General features: G+C 45.8%; 1 long non-coding RNA gene and 1 pseudogene across 1 annotated transcript; one reads left to right on the top strand and one right to left on the bottom strand.

Annotated features, from left to right (window-relative positions):
- Positions 1-1079: 1079 nt before the first annotated feature.
- Positions 1080-2889, bottom strand: LOC100972247 (uncharacterized). The gene is made up of 2 exons (XR_611076.3): positions 2507-2889; positions 1080-1289 (listed from the first exon to the last, which is right to left on the bottom strand). It is a non-coding gene; the product is annotated as an uncharacterized LOC100972247 (long non-coding RNA).
- A 2443-nt stretch (positions 2890-5332) lies between these two features.
- On the top strand, positions 5333-23235 carry LOC103785386 (uncharacterized; annotated as a pseudogene).

Here is a 23235-nt window from a genome sequence, read left to right as displayed (position 1 = left end):
CATCTTCAGTGTAGAAGGTAAAATACACCTTTCCCGGAAAAAAGACCACCTAGTCTGGGCGCCGTCACTCATGCCTGTAATCCCGGTACTTTGGGAGGCCGAGGTGAGTGGACTGCTTAAGCCCAGGAATTTGAGACTGGCCTGGGCAATGTGGTGAAACCCTGTCTCTACAAAAAATACAAAAATTAGTCAGGTGTGTTGGTGCACGCCTGTAGTCCCAGCTACTAGGGATGCTGAGGTGGGAGGATCACTTGAGCCAGGAGGCTGAGGCTGTAATGAGTTGCGATTGCACCACTGCACTCCAGCCTGGGTGACAGAGTCAAAGAAAGACCACCTGAACCAATCAGATTGTTTTAACTATGTATTAAGCCTTAAACGGAGAGATGCTGAAATTCTGCTAAGCTTCCCTAAACTTTGTCTATGCAAGTGATCCCAAACTTCTAAGCCTTGGAACACTGTCTTCCACCCTTGGGTACCTGTGCTTCCCAGGTGGCTTTCCTTAAAGTCTGTGCATGAATAAACTCCCTTTAGATTCTGACCCTTTTGATTATTTGAGGTTGACACACTGTGCAATATACATCACAATACCAAATATTAACCTTCAGAGTAGTCTGTGACATTTAGGTAGAAGTCTTTTTTTTAGACGGAGTCTTGCTCTGTCGCCCAGGCTGTAGCGCAGTGGCATGATCTTGGCTCACCGCAACATTGGCCTCACAGGTTCAAGCGATTCTCCTGCCTCAGCCTCCCAAGTAGCTGGGACTAAAGGCGCCCACCACCACACCCATCTAATTTTTGTATTTTTAGTAGAGATGGGGTTTTGCCATGTTTGCCAGGCTGGTCTCGAACTTCTGACTCCAGGCGATCGACCACCTCGGTCTCCCAAAGTGCTGGGATTACAGACATAAGCTACCGTGCCCTGCCAACATTTAGGTAGAAATCTTACACATATTCCTATCTTTGTTCTCTCCCCACTTACATTTCTGACCTCTTCTTTACAGCTAAGAACAAATCATTTGTGGACTTGAAAAGAGTTATCATAGTAACTGAAAAAAAAACCCCAAAAACCAGAAGAGTTAAAATGCCATTCTTGCTGCTCTTTTAATTAATAAACCCTAAAAAGGCTAACTCACTTGGACACTACTTAACAATCAATTAGTAAGGAAAAGATATTGAAGCAGTAAACTTAAGTGGCAGCGAAAAGTTCTGTTGACCAAACATGGATTCTCTCCTCCTAGAACCAAGTTACAGTTGGAGTTACAGAAAATACTTTGAACAGGTCCTTCGGTATCCTGTAGGAAATCAGACAAAAACACAGATCAGTTACTTTCTTTTTCTTTTTTCTTTTTTTGACACAGTGTCTCACTCTGTCGACCAGGCTGGAGTGCAGTGGTGAGATCACCGCTCACTGCAGCCTCCACCTCCTGGGCTCAAGCGATCCTCCCGCCTCAGCCCCCCAAGCAGAGGGGACTACAAGCCCGTGCCACCATGCCCAGCTAATTTTTTGTGTGTGTGTGTGATGGAGTCTCGCTCTGTGGCCCAGGCTGGAGTGCAGTGGCGCGATCTCGGCTCACTGCAAGCTCCGCCTCCCGGGTTCACACCACTCTCCTGCCTCAGCCTCCTGAGTAGCTGGGACTACAGGCGCCCACCACGACGCCCAGCTAATTTTTTGTATTTTTGGAGAGACCGAATTTCACCATGTTGCCCAAGCTAGTCTGGAACGCCTGAGCTCAAGGGATCCGCCCACCTAGGCCTCCCAAAGTGCTGGGATTACGGGTGTGAGCCACTGGGCCGGCCCAATAACTTTCTTCAGTCTGAGCATGAGCACTGGAAGAAAAGCTCTTACTTGCATATATTTTTTTTTAGAGACAGGGTCTCCCTCTGTCACCCAGGCTGAAGTGCAGTGGTGTAATCTCGGCTCACAGTAACCTCAACCTCCCGGGCTCCATCGCATATATATATATATATATATATATATTTTTTTTTTTTTTAGACGGAGTCTTGGTCTGTCGCTCAGGCTAGAGTGCAGTGGCACGATCTCTGCTCACTGCAGCCTCTGCCTCCCGGGTTCAAGCAATTGTCTGCCTCTGCCTCAACCTCCCGAATAGCTGGTATTACATGTGCCCGCCACCACGCCCGGCTAATTTTTGCATTTTTAGTAGAGACGGGATTCACCATGCTGGCCAGGATGGTCTTGAATTCCCGACCTCGTGATCCACCTGTCTCGGCCTCCCAAAGTGCTGGGATTACAGGCGTGAGCCACCGCGTCCGGCCCGATCGCTTATATTTTTAAAAAGATGTTTTCTTGGTTTCCTAGCCCCTCGTACCCCCTACAAAGTTCCAAAGGCTTTGATGTTGTTGCAAGAGGTCAAGCCGAGGGGTGCAGCTCCCTAATGCGGTGCAGCCTCAGACGGGGCCGATCCTGCCCAGGATGAGCGGCGCCAGGGGTGGGGGACGCTGCCGGCGTCCCCGGGACCTGGCTGGGGGAGGAGTTGGGGGGCGCACCTACCCAGGCTCAGGTGACGCGAGTGTGCGGCAAGGGCTGTAGCCGGAGCTAGCGGACTTGTGGTGGCCACTGAGGAGCTTCTGCCTGAACGTGCCCCCCAGGAGACAGCCGCTTGGTGCGCAGCGCCTGCTCGCTAAGCGTCAGGCCCTTGCTGCGCCCTACGCCGCAGGCTGGGAAGTCGCGCAGGTAGTAGTAGTACAGGCAGCGGTAAAGCTCCTCCTTGTAGCTTATTGGTGTCGGCGGCCTGGTCTGAGCCTGCGGACCCTAACCCACCGCCTGCTGACACTGACCGGCAGCCTGTGGCCACGCGTCTGCGCATGCGCTCTCCTGGAATACCCAGCCGCCGCGCCTCGAGTTCCGATTGGTTCTACAGAAGGGGCGGGCCTGTGTGATGTCACAGGGGCGCGCCTCAGCTGACGTCACAGGCGCGGGCCTTCCGGCGTCGTAATAGCGCCGGCCTTCGGCGACGTCACAGTGGCGCTACAGTGCCTGGAGCTGGGCTGGTTTCTCCTCGGGGTGGAGCCTGGTAACCGCGACTTCCCCGCCATGTTCTGTGTGTTGCTGGCTGGAGAAGGGTGGTTGACAAACTCCGACCCAGCACAGTGTTTCTGTGGGTCAAAACTAGAAAACTATGTCCAGGCTCGGCCGAGGCGGAAGGATCCCTTCAGGCCAGGAGTTAAAGAGCAGCCTGGGCAACATGGCGCGACCCCATCTCTGTAGTCCCACCTCAGCTTCCCAGATACTTGAACCCCAAGGTTCAAGGCTGCAATGAGCTATGATCCCATCACAGCACTCCATCCTGCGAGACGGAGGTAAACCTTGTCTAAAAAAATAAACTATCCAAGTGTGCAACAGGGAGGGACTGCTTAAAGAAAACATGATAATTGTATGTTCAAATACTTTTAACAAGTGCAAAATGTATAGGCTGAAATAAATAGGGCTGGCCGGGCACGTTGGCTCACGCCTGTAAATTCCAACATTTTGTGTGCTCGAGGCATTCCGATCACTTGAAGTCAGGAACTCGAGGCCAGCCTGGCCAACATGGTGAAACCCCATGTCTACTAAAAATATAAAAATTAGGCCAGGCACTTTGCATCGTTTTAGGGGGCTCGCACCTCCCTAAGGGCCCGGAAATTGAACCCCCTGGACCTGAGGGTGAGAAACCTTGGCTCAGTTCTTCCCAGGGTGATCAGCCCAGGGGTAAGCGAGGAGAGGCCAGAAAACAGGACCCATGAGAAGGTCCCCCTCCTGGAGTTTGAGGCCCATTCCTTCTTGTCCCTGCGTCTCCTCTTTCCAGGACTCCTCCCTGCTCTGCCCCACTCCTGGGAGTGGGGCCATGGCCATGGGGGGCTGCTTTTGGGTACAGGCCCCAGCGGCAACTCTGGGCCCAAAGTGGGCAGGCTCACCTGGAGGGGATCAGAGTAACATGGCAAGACGCAAGGGGAAAAGCCGCGCTGGAACCGCAACTCTCTGCCCCCTGAACCGCAACTCTCTGCCCCCTGACGTCAGTGGGTGCACTCTTCCCTCACCTCACTCAGGCAGCGGCTTGAGTTCCATGGGAGCACTGTCCTGCTCCCTCTGCTGCCTCTTTTTAGTCTTGTGGCTACTATAACACTTTCCCTTCCCCAGCCCTGCCAACCTGGTGGGACATTGGGCTTCCCTCTTCCTGGGGACAGGCGGGTCCTGGGGACAAGCCTGTCCTGTATCATACCTGCAGCGAGACTCTTTTTTTCTCCAGGACCTGCGGAGCAGCCAGGCTTCATGAGTTAAATGCAGATCTGAACCATACCCAGTTGGGATTGGGGTACACACTCTACTCCTCTGAAAACTAGCTAGGGGTTCGAACTTGGTGAGAGGGAGAGTGGGACAGAGCCAGACCAGACAAGGACTGATCACCTGGAAAAACCTGCCATCAAAGACCTTGACGAGTGCTGGGGGCGGTGGCTCATGCCTGTAATCCCAGCACTTTGGGAGGCTGAGAGAGGTGGATCACTTGAGGCCAGGAGTTCGAGTCCCGCCTGGGCAACATGGCAAAACCCTGTCTCTACTAAAAATACAAAAATTAGCTAGGTATGCTATGCTCCTGTAATCCCAGCTACTCGGGAGGTTGAGGCAGGAGAATCGTTTGAACTGGGGAGGTAGAGGTTGCAGTGAGCTGAGATTGTGTCACTGCCCTCCAGCCTGGGTGACAGAGTGAGGGCTCCGTCTCAAAAAAAAAAAAAAAAAAAACGCACCTGAAGAAGGTTTCCAGTTCTGCCAGCAGTCCCCCACCCAACCCCCAGAAGCAGACATTCCTTTGCTGTGGGCCATGGACAGGCAGAAGGAAGCGCCTCCTCATGGCAGAGGCCTACCCAGGAGAAACCCAAGGGAAGGCACTGCTGGGCCAGCCCCTCTGCCAAAGCCATTTTCTTTTTTCCTTTTTTTTTTGAGACACAGTTTCACTCTGTCTCCCAGACTGGAGTGCAGAGGCATGATCTTGGCTCACTTCAACCTTCACCCCCTCCCCCGCCCCCTGCCGGGTTCAAGTGATTCCCATGTTTCAGCTTCCTGAGTAGCTGAGATTACAGGCTTGCGCCACCACACCTGTCTAATTTTTGTAGAGACGGGGTTTCACCATGTTGGCCAGGCTGGTCTGGAACTCCTGACTTGAAGTGATCTGCCCACCTCGGCTTCCCAAAGTGCTGGGATTACAGGCGTGAGCCACTGCGCCTGGCCCCTTCAGGTGGGTATTGAGGCTTCACTACAATACTAGTTCCCCGTTGCTGCCGCAATAAATTACCACACACTTAGTGGCTTAAAACAGCACAGAGGTATTCCTTTACATTTCTGAAGGCCAGAATTCTAAAGTCAGTCCCACTGAGTCAACGTGGGAGCAGGGTCAGTGCCTTCCCAGGCTCTGCGGGAGAATCTGTTTCCTGGCCCTGGAGGCGGCCTGTACTCCTCAGCTTGTGCTGCCCTTCTCGAATGACTCGCGTTTCCTGTTTTCATCACTACACCTCCCACCGCTCTCCATCACCTGCTCTGCTCTTATAAGGATCCAGGTGAGTACATAAACCCTGTGGGGACAAGCTGGCCAAAGACTCTTAACTTCATTATACTTGCAAAGCCCCTTTTGCCATATAAGGTCATGTTCACCGGTTCCAGGGATTATGATGTGGGCATCTTGGGGGCATCAGCCTACTACAGCTAGGCTGCAAAACTATTACACCCTCCTGGTGTTTCAATGATTGGGAGAAAAAGGGTTGGGATTTTTTGCTTTGGGGTCCCTGTTAAACTTGTATCTGTAAGGTCTGGGGTCTCTCTTAACCTGGTGTTTTTGTTGTTGTTTTTTGAGACAGAGTATTGCTCTGTCATCCAGGCTGGCAGTGGCACCGTCTCGGCCCACTGTAACATCTGCCTCCTGGGTTCAAGCAATTCTCCTGCCTCAGCCTCCCAAGTAGCTGGGACTGCAGCTGTCTGCCACCACACCTGGCTAACTTTTGTATTTTTGGTGGAGACGGGGGTGGGACTGGGGGGTGGGGGAGGGGAGGGGGGGGTTTCTGCTGTGTTGACCTTAGCTCAAAGGATCTGCCCTGCCTCTGCTTCCGAAGTGCTAGGATTACAGGCCTGCACCACCACCACTGTAAAATCTTATTTCCACACAGCTGAGACATGTTTTAGGAAGTTTGCTAAAAGACCCCTGGAGACCTCATTGTGGCCTCCCTGCTGTTGTGTTTAATTTGATTGATCTTCTCTGCCCTTCTGCTTTTCAGAATTAAAAGACTAAAAAGAGGTACTAAACTTTAAAACTTCTCTTATAGTTTCCCTTTAAAGTAGTTCTAAGAACCACCAAAAAGGGGAAAAATTTTTTCGAAAGCAGTAAAATGATATGGTCTGTTAGGATGTAAAATATAGAAAATAAGTCATTATATGTTATTGCTGCTTTGACATAGGGATGTATTGAGAATCAACTTTTGGTCAATTTTCAGAGAAATGGAATAATCTTATTGCTGATCTATGTAAACAAGTTGAAGAATTGTCTGAAAGAAAATACAGTGTGTCTAAACTGGAAAAGTCCTGTAATAGTTTGTTCATGAGCATTTACACAATGGAGTTACTGTTCATCATGGGGGTACTGTGGACAAGCCCAGGGCTGCTGGTGAGTCACGCCATCCTTACACGTCTCTCCTTGTAAGGTACTTTGTAGTGTCTGTCTAAATATTAGAAACATTCTTTGTTTCTAGATTAGTAGAAAGCTAAGGAAAAGTTGTATTTCTCTAATTATCAATTAGCATTTCTTTTAAACTTTCAGCATAGATATTTGGGATTTATTTACATATTTATTGCAAATCCCTGGATCTTAGGGATTTAATTGAACATATATATATATATATATATATATATATATATTTTTTTTTTTTTTTTTTGAGATGGAGTCTCACTCTGTCGCCGAGGCTGGAGTGCAGTGGTGTGATCTCAGCTCACCGCAACCTCCGTCTGCCAGGTTCAAGCAATTCTCTGCCTCAGCCTACTGAGCAGCTGGGATTACAGGTGCCCACCACCACGCCCCACTAATTTTGTATTTTTAGGTGAGATGGGGTTTCACGATCTTGGCCAGGCTGGTCTTGAACTCTGGACCTTGTGATCCACCCACCTTGGCCTCCCAAAGTGCTGGGATTATAGGCGTGAGCCAACTCGCCAGGCCATTTTTTATTTTTTTAAACTAATTGTTTCTCTCAATCTGCTTTGTTAAATTTGTTATTTGGTCAGGCATGGTGGCTCATGCCCATGATCCCAGCACTGTGGGAGGCCGAGGCAGGCGGATCACCTGAGATGGGAGTTCGAGACCAAACTAACCAACATGGAGAAACCCTTTCTCTACTAAAAACACAAAATTATCCGGGTGTGGTGGCGCATGCCTGTAGTCCCAGCTACGCAGGAGGCCAAGGCAGGAGAATTGCTTGAACCTGGGAGGTGGCGGTTGTGGTGAGCCAAGATCACACCATTGCACTCTTAGTCTGGGCAACAAGAGCAAAATTCTGTCTTAAAAAAAAAAATTCGATATTCATCAAGATGCCCCTATTGTCTCTACTTTTATCTTGATGCATTGCCGAGTTGACGTTAGATTTCAAATTCTTCTTTGCCCTTATACTATTCTATCCTAAAGCCACCTTTATATAATGATGAAAGAAATTAGCAATTTGTTGTTATCTCTTTGATGGTATATAGCAAATGCTTACCTAAAAATAGCAACAACCGGTGAAAAACATCATGTGTTTTGCCCTATTTACTTTGCAGTCTACTAGCAAGCTATAGAATTGTGTGATACGCAGAATTTTAACTGAAGTGCTTTAAGTGAACATTTAAACATGATAAACCATATTAATGGTGTTTATGTTAATATACTTGAAGTGAACATTTTCTCTTCATCATGAGTAATATAACGTGCCCCTCAATGAAAGTCTAGAATTAGAGTAAATTTGCTAATTAATTAATAACTTTTCCATAATATTTTTAGTTATGTGCTTAAGGCTCTTTTAGTGTTTCTCCTACTTTTTAATAGCTTATGCCTTTTTTGCCTTTGTTTTTTATTGGTTCATTTTAAAGCAAAAACCTCATAACGTGTTATTTGGAAGCACTGTAACCTAGTGGTGAGATCATAGGCTCTGGGGACACAGCCTGGCCACATCTCTTCTCCTTCTGAGCCTTAGTATCCTCTTTTGTGTTCATGAGAACTGAAGATCTATCCCGAAGATTTGATAAGATAGTAAAGTGCTTCACATAATACCAGGCATATAAATACATAGTAAATGCTTCCTTCTTATGTTTTTATTGGTTGATTGAGTGATTGATTGAGACAGAATCTTGCTCTGTCACCCAGGCTGGAGTGCAGTGGCACTATCTCAGCTCACTACAACCTCTGCCTCCCTGGTTCGAGAAATTCTGCTGCCTCAGCCTCCCAAGTAGCTGTGATTACAGCTGTGCATCACTACGCCCAGCTAATACCAGCTAATTTTTGTATTTTTAGTAGAGACAGAGTTTTTCCATGTAGGCCAGGCTGGCCTCAAACTCCTGACCTCAAGTGATCCACCTGCCTCCCAAAGTGGGATTACAGATGTGAGCCACCACACCTGGCCTATGTTTTTATTATATTGTTAATTTAGTACTATTCTGAGTAAAAATAATTTGCTATTACAGTCTTATAAATTGACTATGACAATTTTATAAATGTCAATGCTTTTTGTAAGGTGAAACATTAATGTTGTGGGGCTTTTGTTGTGATGGTGATTTATTAGATTATTTTGTTTAAAGACAATAATGTTCAGCTGTTGTGAAATTACAAAAACAGTCTTCACATTTCATAATTTTAAAGCAATATTAATGGTAATTACCTTAGAGAAAGATAGTTTTATTGTGATATATAAGTATGATACTGAAGTTTAGTGTACAGCAAAGGATATTAAACCTAAGTCAGCACTAATGTGTTATATAGTACACTTGAAACTTTAGTATAGATATCGATGTTTAGCAAATAGACATTGACACATAATGATAGCAAAAAATGGAGCTGTTCTGATGGGAGACCGTTGATTATGTTTGATTTTAATACTTCCCATGCTCTTGACTTTTTTTTTTTTTTCTTTGAGAGAGAGTCTTGCTCTGTCACCCAGGCTGGAGTGCAGTGGCACCATCTCAGCTCACTGCAACCTCCACCTCTCAGGTTTAAGCGATCCTCTCACCTCAGCCTCCCCAGTAGCTGGAACTACAGGCGAGTGCCACCTCGCCTGGCTAATTTTTGTATTTTTAGTAGATATGGGGTTTCACCATGTTGGCCAGGCTGGTCTCAAACTGCTGACCTCAGGTGATCAACCTGCCTTGGCCTCGCAAAGTGCTGGGGTTACAGGCATGAGCCACCACATCTGGTCAGCTCTTGACTATTTATAGCTGTTGTATTATTTTAATCTTGAGTAAATAAATGCTTGCTGAAATGTTGCAGTTCATGAGAATCTTCTTCTGTTATTTAAAAAACTATTTGTAAAAGTCCAATAAGGTTACACTAATGTTTATGTTTTGAAAATATTACCTCTTTCATTTAGTAGTATATGTATTAAATAAAAGTAGACGGTTTTTTTTTTTTTTTTGGCTTTATAATGTGGTTCAGATTTTTTTAGAAAGTCTGGCTGTGTCTACATTGCCTTAAAGCAATAGGATATTTCTCTTTATTTATTTATTTGTTTGTTTTTTTTGAGCTAGAGTTTCGCTCCTGTTACCCATGGTGGAGTGCAGTGGTGTGATCTCGGCTCACTGCAACATCTGCCTCCCAGATTCAAGCAATTCTCCTAGCTCAGCCTCCTGAGTAGCTGTGATTACAGGCACCCACCACCACACCCTCCTAATTTTTGTATTTTTAGTAGAGTTGGGGTTTCACCATGTTGGCCAGGTGGGTCTTGAACTCCTGACCTCAGGTGATTCTCCCACTTCAGCCTCCCAAAATGCTGGGATTACAGGCATGAACCACCTTGCCCCGCCAGGAATGTTTTTTAAGAAGGCTATCTACTTACAGAATTCCTGGCCTTGAGAGGATATTACTTGGAAAGGAAAGGATTCGTTTTGTGATTAAAAAGTAAGACTCTTGGATTCTTGTTGGACTCTTATCTCTGTTCTGAGTAATATATCTTTGTTATTGTTGACAAATATTCATTCACCATTAGGGTTATATTTAATTAAGTTTGAGTTATTTTATGTTTTTTGTTGTTGTTGTTGTTGTTGTTTTGAGATGGAGTGTTGCTCTGTCGCCCAGGCTGGAGGGCAGTGGCATGATCTCGGCTCATTGCAACCTCCACCTCCCGGCTTTAAGCAATTCTCCTGCCTCAGCCTCCCGAGTAGCTGGGAGTACAGGTGTCCACCAACACGCCCCGCTGATTTTTGCATTTTTAGTAGAGACGGGGTTTTACCATTATTGGCCAGGCTGGTCTTGAACTCCTGAGCTTGTGATCTGCCCGCCTTGGACTCCCAAAGTGCTGGGATTACAGACTTGAGCCACCGCATCCGGCCTATTATATGTATTTTTATGTATCACTTTTTAATTTATTTGGGTCCAACATTGAGTCAGTCATGCCAGTGTTACCTTTTGAAACATGAACACTGCCCGCACCTGACTGGCATGCAACTGACATTTTGTTTCACAATTTTCTGCTACTTTTGCTAAAAATAATAATATCCATGTCTTGCTTTTAGGCCTAAGATTTTTATAGCATATGTGGGAATATATGATCGTTTTTCTAGATGTGTAGAGGAAGATAGTCTTGAATGCAGTGTGATATTAAAGGATCCCATTTAAGATTTTTGTAATATGCTTCAAAGACCTATGGGTTGCAAAGTTACCACTTTTGAGGACACATGCTCCATGAAGCACCTTATGTGACAATTTACAATTATTGTTTTGTTTTGTTACTCTGTAGAAACCTCAAATGAAGGTGTAGTTGGGCTCAAGCATCCAGATTATCTTTTCTCTTCTTATTTTTTTTTCTTTTCCCAAGATGGAGTCTTGCTCTGTCACCCAGGTTGGAGTGCAGTGGCATGACCTTGGCTCACTGCAACCTCCGCCTCCTGGGTTCAAGCAATTCTCTTGCTTCAGCCTCCCAAGTAGTTGGGATTACAGGCACCTGCCACCACACACGGCTAATTTTTGTATTTTTAGTAGAGAGAGTGTTTCGTCATGTCGGCCAGGCTGGTCTAGAACTCCTGATTTTGTGATCTGACAGTCTCGGCCTCCCAAAGTGCTGGGATTACAGGTGTGAGCGATCGTGCCCAGCCTGTCTTGTCTTTTCAAAACCATCCTTGGTGATTCAGTGTTAAATATGTACTAGTGGATGTTACTTTGCTGAATATTGCCTAGTGAATATTAAGTATTCTCACCTTTCAGACATGAAGTTATGAATTTAAGATGTGAAGATTTACAGCTTGATAAACCAGCTTCAGGAGGTAGGTCTTCAGTCTTAAGTCAGATTGGAAGATTATATGCAGGCCGGCCATGGTGACTCACGTCTGTAATCCCAGCACTCTGGGAGGCCGAGGCGGGTGGATCACGAAGTCAGGAGATGGAGACCATCCTGACTGACAGGATGAAACCCCATCTCTACTAAAAATACAAAAAACTAGACGGGTGTGGTGGCAGGCACCTGTAGTCCCATCTACTCGGGAGGCTGAGGCAGGAGAATGGCATGAACCCAGGAGGCGGAGCTTGCAGTGAGCCGAGATCCCGCCACTGCACTCCAGCCTGGGCGACAGAGCAAGACTCTGTCTCAAGAAAAAAAAAAAAAAAAAAGATTATGTGCAATAATTATTTAATGCTTAACATTGTTTTTTTTAAAATGGTACCTTCCACATGAAATAATATGCCTGTAACTATTAATTATGTTCCAGGATAGGAGAATTCATGTTGTCAAAATTCTTTTTTTTTTTTTGAGATGGAGTTTTGCTCTTGTTGCCCAGGCTAGAGTGCAATGGCACAATCTTGGCTCACTGCAACCTCTGCCTCCTGGGTTCAAGCAATTCTCCTGCCTCAGTTTCCCGAGTGGCTGAGATTACAGGCATGCACTACCACACCCGGATAATTTTGTATTTTTAATAGAGACGGGGTTTCTCCGTGTTTATCAGTCTAGTCTCGAACTCCCAACCTCAGGTGATCCATCTCGGCCTTCCAAAGTGCTGGGATTACAGGCGAGAGCTACCCCGCCTGGCCTCACGTTGTCAAAATTCGAATACTCTCTAAAACAGTGAACTCATTTTCTTTTTTTCATCTCTTAATTGTTAGATGCGTTTTGAAAGAAATAGAATTGGTTTTCATACTTGTTTTGCTTCTGGAGTGAAATGGGGACAAAACAATGGAATCACACTGTTAAGATTTACTAAAATGGAAGGATTGCAGCAAGATCATATCCCTAGTCTCCCCATAACAAATGGCACCTGCTAGCTGTTCTTTTTTTTTGAAACGGAGTCTTCCTCTGTCACCCAGGCTGGAGTGCAGTGCTGCTATCTTGGCTCATTGCAACCTCTGCCTCCCAGGATCAAGCAGTTCTCTTGCCTCAGTCTCCTGAGTAGCTGGGATTACAGGTGCACGCCACCATGCTTGGCTAATTTTTGTAATTTTTTTTTTTTTTTTTTTTTTTGAGATGGAGTCTTGCCGTGTTGCCCAGGCTGGAATGCAGTGGTGCGATCTCGGCTCACTACAAGCTCCGCCTCCCGGGTTCATATCATTCTCCTGCCTCAGCCTCCCAAGTAGCTGGGACTACAGGCACCTGCGACCACACCCGGCGAATTTTTTGTATTTTTAGTAGAGATGGGGTTTCACCATGTTAGCGAGAATGGTCTTATCTCCTGACTTCATGATCCACCTGCCTTGGCCTCCCAAAGTGCTGGAATTACAGGCGTGAGCCACTGCGCCCGGCCCTAATTTTTGTAATTTTTTAGTAGAGATGGGGTTTCACCGTGTTGGCCAGGCTGGTCTGAAACTCCTGATATTATGATCCGTCTGCCTCGTCCTCCCAAAGAGTTGGGATTACAGGTTTGAGCTACTGCGCCTGGTCATAATGTTTTCTATAATGTTGTTTTATTTTAGGAAAGTAAATACAATGAGTAGGACACAGCTCCACGATTCTCTTAACTGTTTTTTTTTTTGTTGTTGTTGTTGTTGTTTTTTGAGATGGAGTTTCACTGTTGTTGCCTAGGCTGGAGTGCAGTGCTGTGATCTCAGCTCACTGCAGCCTGTGCCTCCTGGGTTCAAGCAATTCTCCTGCCTCAGCTTCCCGTGTAGCTGGGTTTACAGGTGCCTGCCACCTTGCCTGACTAAATTTTGTATTTTTAATAGAGATGGGGATTCACCATGTTTGCCAGGCTGGTCTCGAACTCCCGATCTCAGTTGATTCACCCGTCTTGGCCTCCTAAAGTGCTGGGATTACAGGTGTGAGTCACTGCACCCATCTGTAATGGGATATTTCACTGCAGACTTTGATAAACAGAATATTAGCATTTTTGGTGGTGTTTTTATTTTACTCATAATATTTTTCTTTTGACTCAATTACAAAAACAAGTAAAGTTCAGATTATAAAAATTAAAGAGCAATACAGATTCAATATTTTTTTCTACATATTGTGTTTAAATGATATCCTTTTTTCTTTTTGTCCTTATAGCTCAAGCTGTAAAAGCCAAAGGTCCACCCCTTTTTTCCAGTCTCATGTTGAAGATCTTTATGTAGAAGGCCTTCCCACAGGAATTTTTTTTTTTTTTTTTTTTTGTGACGGAGTTTTTACTCTTGTTGCCCAGGCTGGAGTGCCATGGAGCCATCTTGGCTCACTGCAACCTCTGCCTCCCGGGTTCAAGAGATTCTCCTGCCTCAGCCTCCTGAGTACCTGGGATTACAGGTGTGCGCCTCCAAGCCTGGCTAATTTTGTATTTTTATTAGGAACAGAGTTTCTCTATGTTGGTCAGGTTGGTCTCTAACTTGCGATCTCAGGTGATCCGCCTGCCTCGGCCTCCCAAAGTCCTGGGATTACAGGTGAGAGCCACTGCGCCCAGCCTATTTTATGTATTTTTATGTACCACTTTTTAATTTACCTGGGTCCAACATTGAGTCAGTCATGCCAGTGTTACCTTTCGAAACATGAACACTGCCCGCACCTGACTGGCGTGCAACTGACATTTTCTTTCACAATTTTCTGTTACTTTTACTAAAAATAGAATAGTATCCATGTCTTGTTTTTAGGCCTGAGATTTTTAAAGCATATGTGGGAATATATGATTGTTTTTCTAGATGTGTAGAGGAAGATAGTCTTGAATGCAATGTGATATTAAAGGATCCCATTTAAGATTTTTGTAATGTGCTTCAAATACCTGTGGGTTGCAAAGTTACCACTTTACTTTTGAGGACACATGCTCTGTGAAGCACGTTATGAGACAATTTGCAATTATTACTTTGTTTTGTTACTTTGTAGAAACATCAAATGAAGATTTAGTGGTGCTCAAGCATCCAGATTGTCTTTTCTTTTCTTAATTTTTTTTTTTCCCCGATTTGGAGTCTTGCTCGGTCACCCAGGATGTAGTGCAGTGGCATGGTCTTGACACACTGCAACCTCTGTCTCCTGGGTTCAGGCAATTCTCCTGCCTCAGCCTCCCAAGTAGCTGGGATTACAGGCACCTGCCACCATGGCTGGCTAAGTTTTGTATTTTTAGTAGAGATGGGGTTTCACCATGTTGGCCAGGCTGGTCTCGAACTCCTGACCTTGTGATCTGCCAGCCTCTACCTTCCAAAGTGCTGGGATTACAGGCGTGAGCCACCATGCCCAGCCTGTCTTTTCTTTTCAAAACTACCCTTGGTGATGAAATGTTAAATGTGATTAAATGTTAAATAAATACTAGCGGATATTTGCTGAATATTGCCTAGTGAATATTATTTATTCTTACCTTTCAGACATGATCTTATGAATTCAACACATGAAGATTTACAACTTGATAAACCAGCTTCAGGAGGTAGGTGGCACACCCCAGTCAGTCACTTGTGCATCCAGAAGGGAGGGAACGTGTTTCAAATATGAGTAAAGGCAGGGAGGTATCAGGTATGCTCACATGTTCACATACCTCACCTATTCTGTGTGGAGTGAGGAGTGCCATGTGGGCATTGTAGGATTGCATAGATAGACTTGGGTGGCCAAGTGGAGGAAGGCCTTAGATCCTACAAAAGCAGTGGTAGTCATTAAATGGTCTCATAGCACTTCTCTCTTAAAATAATGTGGATCTGTCCTTTAGAAAGATTATTCTGGGTTGATTTTGAAGGATAACACAGTGGGTAGTTTGAGTGTGGGGGGTAGGAACAGAAGGCCTCTCTCTACTCATGGAAGGAATGTTGAAGTGGGCAGAGTCTTGTTTACTGATTGGGGTTGTGTATCTGTGTATATTTGTTGGGACTGAGTTATAAGGGAGAGGAAAGGTTTAAGATGATGCAAGCTGCTTCTGGCTGTGCTGTGGGACAGTTCATCCAAGATTCAGAAACAGAATTGAGCTGGTTTGGGGGAAAAGTGACTTTTGCTTATTTATCTTATAAAAAAGATGACTTTGGAGACATCTAGATGGTCTCACCTGAGTGTCTGAAAATTGCTATTTTCAAAATTCAAGTCACCAGAATGAGTTTTTTCACTGTAAAATGAAGGCAGAGTGGACCATGTTTAAAAATTGGCTGGGCACAGTGACTCATGCTTGTAATCCCAGCACTTTGGGAGGCTGAGGCAGGTAGATCACCTGAGGTCAGGAGTTCGAGACCAGCCTGGCCAACATGGCAAAACCCTGTGTCTACTAAAAATACAAAAATTAGCTGGGTGTGGTGGGGCACACTTGTGGTCCCAGCTACTCGGGAGTCTGAGGCAGGAGAATTGCTTGAACCTGGGAGACAGAGGTTGCAGGGAGTCGAGATTGTGCCATTGCACTCCAGCCTGGGTGACAGAATGAGACTCCATCTCAATAATAATAATAATTATTATTATTAGCAGTGCACAGCTGTGTGAGAAAGGCCTATAAATTTCTTCTAAATGCTTTATTATAATACTAATATCAACTATGTTTTTACAGATCAGAACTTCTTACAATACAGCTGACGTTACTCAGCCTAGAACAAATACAACAGGTAACATAGTTGTGAAATCCTTTTTAAAAGCACAGATTAATCTTTAAGCTTTTAAAAATTAATCTTTTAATTTGATGGAACTGCTCCTTCCTTCACCTCCCCAAAAAATCTTTTGCTGAAGCTCAATACAGGCACCCCTTGATTTATCAATATGAACATGTGCAGTGTAGGGATCACTCAAGCTTTTTTTGTCTTTCTTCCTTTTTTTGATACAGAGTCTCACTCTGTCATGCAGGCTGGAGTGCAGTGGTGCAATCTTGGCTAACTGCCACCAGGCTTAAGCAATTCTCCTGCCTCAGCCTCAGCCTCCTGAGTAGCTGGGATTACAGGCGCGCACCACCATGCCTGGCCAAATTTTGTATTTTGTGTTTTGGCCAGGCTGGTCTCAAACTCCTTCGCTCAGGTGATCCTTCTGCCTGAGCCTCCCAAAGTGCTAGGATTACAGGTGTGAGTCACCGCACCCGGCATTAATGTACTCTGAGGATGCTGACTTCCAGATAGCCATTTTTGGGTCAAGGAAAGTTCAAGTCTCCTGAGTATAGTAGCCATACCTCCTAGAGAGCTTCCTTTTGGTTTGGTTACAAAATGTATTTTAGCTTAGTTTTCTTACATTAGGTGGGCGAAATAAGAATGAGCAGAAGGCTGGGCACGGAGGCTCACGCCTGTAATCCCAGCACTTTGGGCAGCTGAGGCAGGCAGATCACCTGAGGTCAGAAGTTCAAGAGCAGCCTGGCCAATATGGTGAAACCCCATTTCTACTAAAAATACAAAAATCAGCTGGGTGTGATGGTGTGTACCTGTAATCCCAACTACTTGGGAGGCTGAGGCATGAGAATCGCTTGAACCCAGGAGGCGGAGGTTGCAGTGAGCCGAGATTGCACCATTACACTCTAGCCTGGGGGATAGAGCAAGACTGTCTCCAAAAAAAAAACAAAAACAAAAAGGCAGAAAAGTTTAGGGACACCCAACAAAACTAGAATTGGAAACTGGGAATTACGCTGTTTGTAGATGATTTCTTTTCAAGATGGGCTAGTGGAGTTTCTGAGCAGCAGCTACGTTCTCCTTTCACATCTTCAGGTTTCATAAGGTTACCTTTAGCCCTCTGAGTGATCAGATTTCCCTCACAGTCACTCACGGGAGCCCTTGATCTTGACAAAATAGAACTTGAGTAGCTGAGTTCAAATAACTGGGGTGGCAAGAGGGGATCTCCTTCTTGGTTCTTATATTTTTTTTAAATGAAAGAGCTAGAGAAGCAATCTCAAGGTCAGGATAACTCACCCTGATGTTCTCACTTTTCAGGGATTGTGCTGCATTCTGACTTGGATTCTGCCATCGAACACAGAATGCCCTGATTCTTAGATGCAGAGGCAGCTCTTCAGCCTATGGGGTAAGTAACCAGGGAATGGAATTCTCACCAATTCTTATTTTCTATGCTAAAAGTTTTACTTTACGATTTGGGCCTGCTTCTTTTTTTTTTTTTTTTTTTGAAATGGGGTTTCATTCTTGGTGCCCAGGCTGGAGTGCAGTGGCACTGTCTCGGCTCACTGCAACCTCCGCCTACCGGGTTCAAATGATTCTCCTGCCTCAGCTTCCCAAATAGCTGAGATTATAGGCATGCACCACCACGTCTGGCTAGTTTTTTAAAATTTTTAGTAGAGATGGGGTTTCACTGTGTTGGACAAGCTGGTCTTTAACTCCTGACCTTGGGTGATCCACCTGCCTTGGCCTCCCAAAGTGCTGGGATTACAGGTGTGAGCCACTGGGCCTGGGCCTGCTTCTTTCTCTCTTTCTCTCTTTTTTTTTTTTTTTTCAGTAGCAGTTTAAAATTGGTACCTCATTTAGACACAAGCAAAAGGATATTAGCCCACTTTGGAAATAGGTGTGAGTCCACATATGATTTTCCTAGTTTTTCCTCTTCCTTCACTTTTTGCTCTCTTGGTAGTATGTTAATTCTATTCTGTCTCTGAATCTTTTTTCTTCATTTCTTTGGCAGATATTTTTACTTGTCTTGGAAGAGTAGTTTTTAGGACTCTTTAAAAGGGTACAATATGGATGACAATCTTGGCTAATGGTAACCAGATCCAGGGAGCTGGGGTCAGCGTTAGCTGGAATCAGTTCAAATTAGCAAAGCAGTGGTGTTCAGTGGCAGGAATACAAGTGTCCACATCTTGTTTAACACAAGATATGTTAAACACATCTTGAAAGGGATAGTGACATCATTCTCAGAATCTGTTGGGAATACACATAGCCTGTAGACCCATTCGTCTTTGACCCTGTAAAGATATTTTAAAGAGTAATACCCTGAGTGGTTTTCTGTCCAGTTTGCCTGCTCATTTATCTTTGAGGACAGTATGCCTTGTGGAGCTCCGCAGGCCCCAGGGGTGTGTGGATTCTACATTTGAAAGTGCTGATGCTGAGAGACTGTGTCTTGGCGGACCCCAAGGAGTCTGCTTTTCCTCTACTTATTGTCCCTACTTTTCCTGGCAGCTGGCATTGCTGTTTAAATGGGTTGTTCTTTGCTGTTTAAGTTATTTGGTAGTGGTGTGTCAGGATGCGGGTTTTCTGAATACTTTTCCAGCTGGTTACTTGAGTGGTGGTTAGGGAGGAGCTGTCTTGGGGCTGTTCTGGAGCTGTTGAGGTCAGGTGTCTGTCTGGATACTCACAGCCTATCTGTTGAGGAGAATGCTGTTCTCATTGTGCTGCCTTTGGTGGTGCTTTAGATGTGGGTGGAGGTGAGTTCGGGGAGTTAATGAGATCTTTTTTAGGTGCTTTTGATAAAGTAGTCTGCACTAGAGGATTCATTGTGACTTTCTCCCTTAACCTGCACATACTTCTCTGCTCACCCTTGCTGTCTTTCTCATGCCTTTGATTTTCCCATCTCCTGTTGGTTGAATTTACATAAAAGCTCTGCTGTAGTTTAAATGTGTCCCCTAAAGTTTATGTGCTGGAAACTAAATCCTCAATGCAACAGTTGGAATGTGGGGCCTAATAAGAGAGCCCTCATTAATGAATTAATGTTGTTATTTTGGTAATAGATGAGTAATCACAAGAGTGGGCTTATTGTAAAAGAGAGTTCAGCCCCTGTTGCCCTCTTGCTTTCTGGCACTCTCTTGTCCTTCTGCCTTCTGCCATGGGATGATCTTTTTCTGTCATGGGATGATATTCCCTCATATTCAGAAAAGGGAGTCTCCCATTAGGAATAAAGTCATGAGAAGAAATGGGCATTTTCATAATTGGGTGTTTTCTTTATAGCAGTGGTTCTCAAAGGTAATTCCTAGCAGTATCACCTGGAAACTTGTTAAATTTGAATTCTCAGGCCCTATCCCAGGCCAGCTGAATCAGAAACTCTGGGGTGGGACCCAGTACTCTGTGTTTTAACTAGTCTTCCAAGTGATATTGATGCGCATTCAAGTCTGAGAACTACTGCTTGTCAAGTTAGTTGTTCGCTAATTTTTTACTCCCACCTTCACTGGGCCCTGGAGAGTGTGGAAGGGACAAAAGTGAGAGAACACTGTCTCTGCAGGTACTTTGTCAGTCTTCTGATGAATCGTTTGAGAAACCTAGAAAACATCTGTTGAGCACCTGCTCAGTTCCTGGCACTGTGCTAAGTGGCTAAGAGCATGGGGTGGACATGTAAGCAAGTAATTGTAATAGGACATGAGTATTATAATGGCTGTATTTATAAAAAGCTACAGGAACTGGAGAGAAAATTATCCTGTGAGTGGGGAAGATGGAGTCAGATGTCACTTGATCCTTGAACAGGGTAGGATTTGAAGGTGAACAGACAGAAGGGTATCCTAAATGGGTTCATACATAGGATGACCATGCAACTTATTATCCAAAGGAGGTCACTTTTGAGAATCAAAGGGGGTGCTTTTATAGGCCAGGACTGTTGCTTGCTAACTGGGATGTACGATTGCCCTATTTGTAAAGTATGAATGATGCTGTGAACCCAGAGTTTGATGTAAATTTGTGGAAAACTCATTTCTTCTAATTATTTGTAGAGTTTTCAACAATTCTTATTGGAAGGTATATTTTTTTCCCTAGGGTTGCTGTAAAATATTACAGGCATACTTTGGAGATGTTATGGGTTTGGTTCCACACCACTGCAATAAAGTGAGTCACACAAATTTTTGTGTTACCCAGTGGATATAAAAGTTGTATTTTGGGCCAGGCTCCCTCTGCATCTCTGTGTTTCAGTTGGGGTAGGGTAATTTTCCTTTGAGTTTGAAGAGCTGTCCCTGGTATTTCTTCCAGTGGATGTCTTCCCATAACAATTTTTTTTTTCTCATCTGAAAATGTCTATTTTGCCATCTTTTTTTTTTTTTTTTTTTTTTTTTGAGACGGAGCCTCCCGCTGTCGCCTGGGCTGGTATGCCGTGGCGCAATCTTGGCTCGCTGCAACCTCCACCTCCTGGGTTCAAGTGATGCTCCTGCCTTAGCCTCCCGAGTAGCTGGGACTACAAGCGTGCGCCACCACGCCCATCTAATTTTTGTCTTTTTAGTAGAGTTGGGGTTTCACTATGTTGGCCAGGTTGCTTGAACTCCTGACCTCATTTCCACCCTCTTCTGCCTCCCAGAGTGCTGGGATTGCAGGCGTGAGCCACTGCGCTGGGCTATGTTTTTCTTTTTTTCTTTTCTTTTTTTTTGAGATGGAGTCTAACTCTGTTTCCCAGGCTGGAGTGCAGTGGCACGAGCTCAGCTCACTGCAACCTCTGCCTCCTGGGTTCAAGTGGTTCTCCTGCCTCAGCCTCCGTGTAGCTAGGATTACATGCGCGCGCCACCATGCCCGGCTAATTTTTTGTATTTTTAGTAGACACAGGGTTTCACCATGTTAACCAGTTTGGTCTCAATCTCCTGACCTCGTGATCTGTTCACCTGGGGCTCCCAAAGTGATGGGATTACAGGTGTGAGCCACTGCGCCAGACCTTTGCCATCAGTTTTTAAAGGAAACAGCTACTGAGCACTGGATGCGAGGTGGGCAGGTTTCTTCTTTCAGCTTTTTTTTTTTTTTTTTTTTAAAGCCATCATACTTTAGAATCTTTCAGCACTGTCAAATTATCTTCTGGCTTTTATTATTTATGTTGAGAATTTAGACCGGGCGTGGTGGCTAACACCTGTACTCCCAGCAATTTGGAAGGCCATGGTGGGTGGATCACATGAGCTCAGGAGTTGGAGACCAGCCTGGCCAACAGGTGAGGCCCTGTAGCAACATATGGTAGCCCTTTTTCAGTACATTGGCCTGATCCAGCTTAGTTGGATGTCATTTACATATGTGTCTTATATCTTAGATACAAGAAATTTCTTAAAAGCTTAAAGCATAACACAAATATTTACTTGATTGCACCATCTAACAAATCTAAATAAATACATTTCAGGTCTAGGCATTGCGTTTTGTATTTCTCTAAACCAGTGTGCGCATGTATTTCTCTAAACCAGTATGTGTGTATCACTTTACCCAGCCACAGCAAGTGATTATGGATGAAATGGCTGCAGCAAAGCTAAAACTATGATACGCCTTTGAGAAAAAAATATTGAGCTGAGGCCACCGCTGTCGCGGCCGCCACAGCCGCCGCCATCTTCTTCCTGCCCTTGCCTTGGTGGGTGGCGGTTTCCTGCGCCGTGTCTGGCGTGGCCAGCCGGGGCACCGCGCTGGGCTCCATGCGGCCAGGCTGCGCGGCCGCTCAGAGCGGGTGCCTCCGGGGCTCCGGTCGGGGGCTTGGCAGGAGCGGGCCGGGGATGGCCGCGGCAGGCGGCAGGTCGGCCGTGGAGCCCCGGGGAGGCGGCCGCCACGATCGCTGCCCGAAGTCTCCGAGATGTCCGGCAGTCCGCTCAGGGCCCCTTTTGCAGACTCGGTGCCCGGTGTGCGTCGGCGCCGCCTGCTCGGTCTTGGCACCGCTGGCGCGGCCGCCGCGTAGGAGGCCTGGCTCCAGATCCCCGACCCCTACGAGCGCCGGCCCTGCGTGCCTGCTATGTTGGTGCCATCTCTTCTGCATATTTATGCTTGCCTGTCACATTCCCTGGCCTCTGAGTGTCCTTTGGCAGTTTCCGAAGCATTTGGGCAAGAAGGAGCTTGGGGAGCTTCACAGCAGGTGGGGGTGCACAGGGGAGGGGCCGCGGCCGGACCAGCAGAGCGCTTCAAGGGCTGCCGCGCTGACGGACTTCCACACTGTCTTTCGGAACTGGGGTTAGGGGACAGCCCTTAGCCACCACTGTGTCCTTACTCTGTCGCTTTGCTTGGGCCTGGACCTCCCCTTTCCAGCTCTGGCGTGTGACACTGCACCGAGCATGGTGTCGAGACCACCACTGGCTGGGGCCGTGGGATGAAGGGTGCCCCAGGCTCGGGGAAGGTGGGGACCTTTTCCCCGCTCCCCAGATGATTGTTGCATGCTCTGGTGAGGGGACAGTTGTACTCCATTTCCCGTGTGCCAGCTTCGGGACTCAGCTGTGCTTTTGTGTCTCTTTGATTAGCAAAAGCAAAACGAATTCCTCCCTGAACACTAAGCTTCCTGGAAACTTCCCTAGACCTAAACCTGAGAACCGCATATAAACAGGCCTTGAGGGTTCTGTTGTCAGTAGCGGGTTACCTGATTGCAAACTGAGCAAGTTTAAAACGGAGTGGGCTGCTTTGGGCTGCACAGCCACCTGGCATTCTGACAGCTAAGCAGGAGGCAGAGGTGAGAGACCAAGATGGACTGAAAATGCCCTAGCCGCTGGGAGCCCAACTCGGCCCAGCCTCGTTGAAAGGAGGAACATTCGGTGCAGCCATCGGAATCTTATCCTTTATAAAACGGGACAGCTCACAGGATTACATTTCTAAGCCAATCCTGTGACCATCCTCCATGAAATTCTCTATTTTGGTTACATGTGGTCAAACTGAGCCTCACTGAAACAAATGAAAAATACTCTGGACAAATCTTAAGAATCGTTTTGAAAATCAAAAGGTATGGAAAATGTTGTGGCTTCTTTCTAAGCTTTCTTCAGCCCAAATTCTGTTATTCTCTGATCTTTTATGGTGTGAAATCATACCCATTCCATTATGTATTGATTGTCAAGAAGGAAGTAGGCTTTTATTGCTA

This window comes from Pan paniscus, chromosome 6 (assembly GCF_029289425.2).
Source record: "Pan paniscus chromosome 6, NHGRI_mPanPan1-v2.0_pri, whole genome shotgun sequence".
NCBI classification, from domain to species: Eukaryota; Metazoa; Chordata; class Mammalia; order Primates; family Hominidae; genus Pan; species Pan paniscus.
The sequence above is the reverse complement of the archived record's forward strand: the minus strand, read 5'-3'. Positions and strand labels throughout refer to the sequence as shown.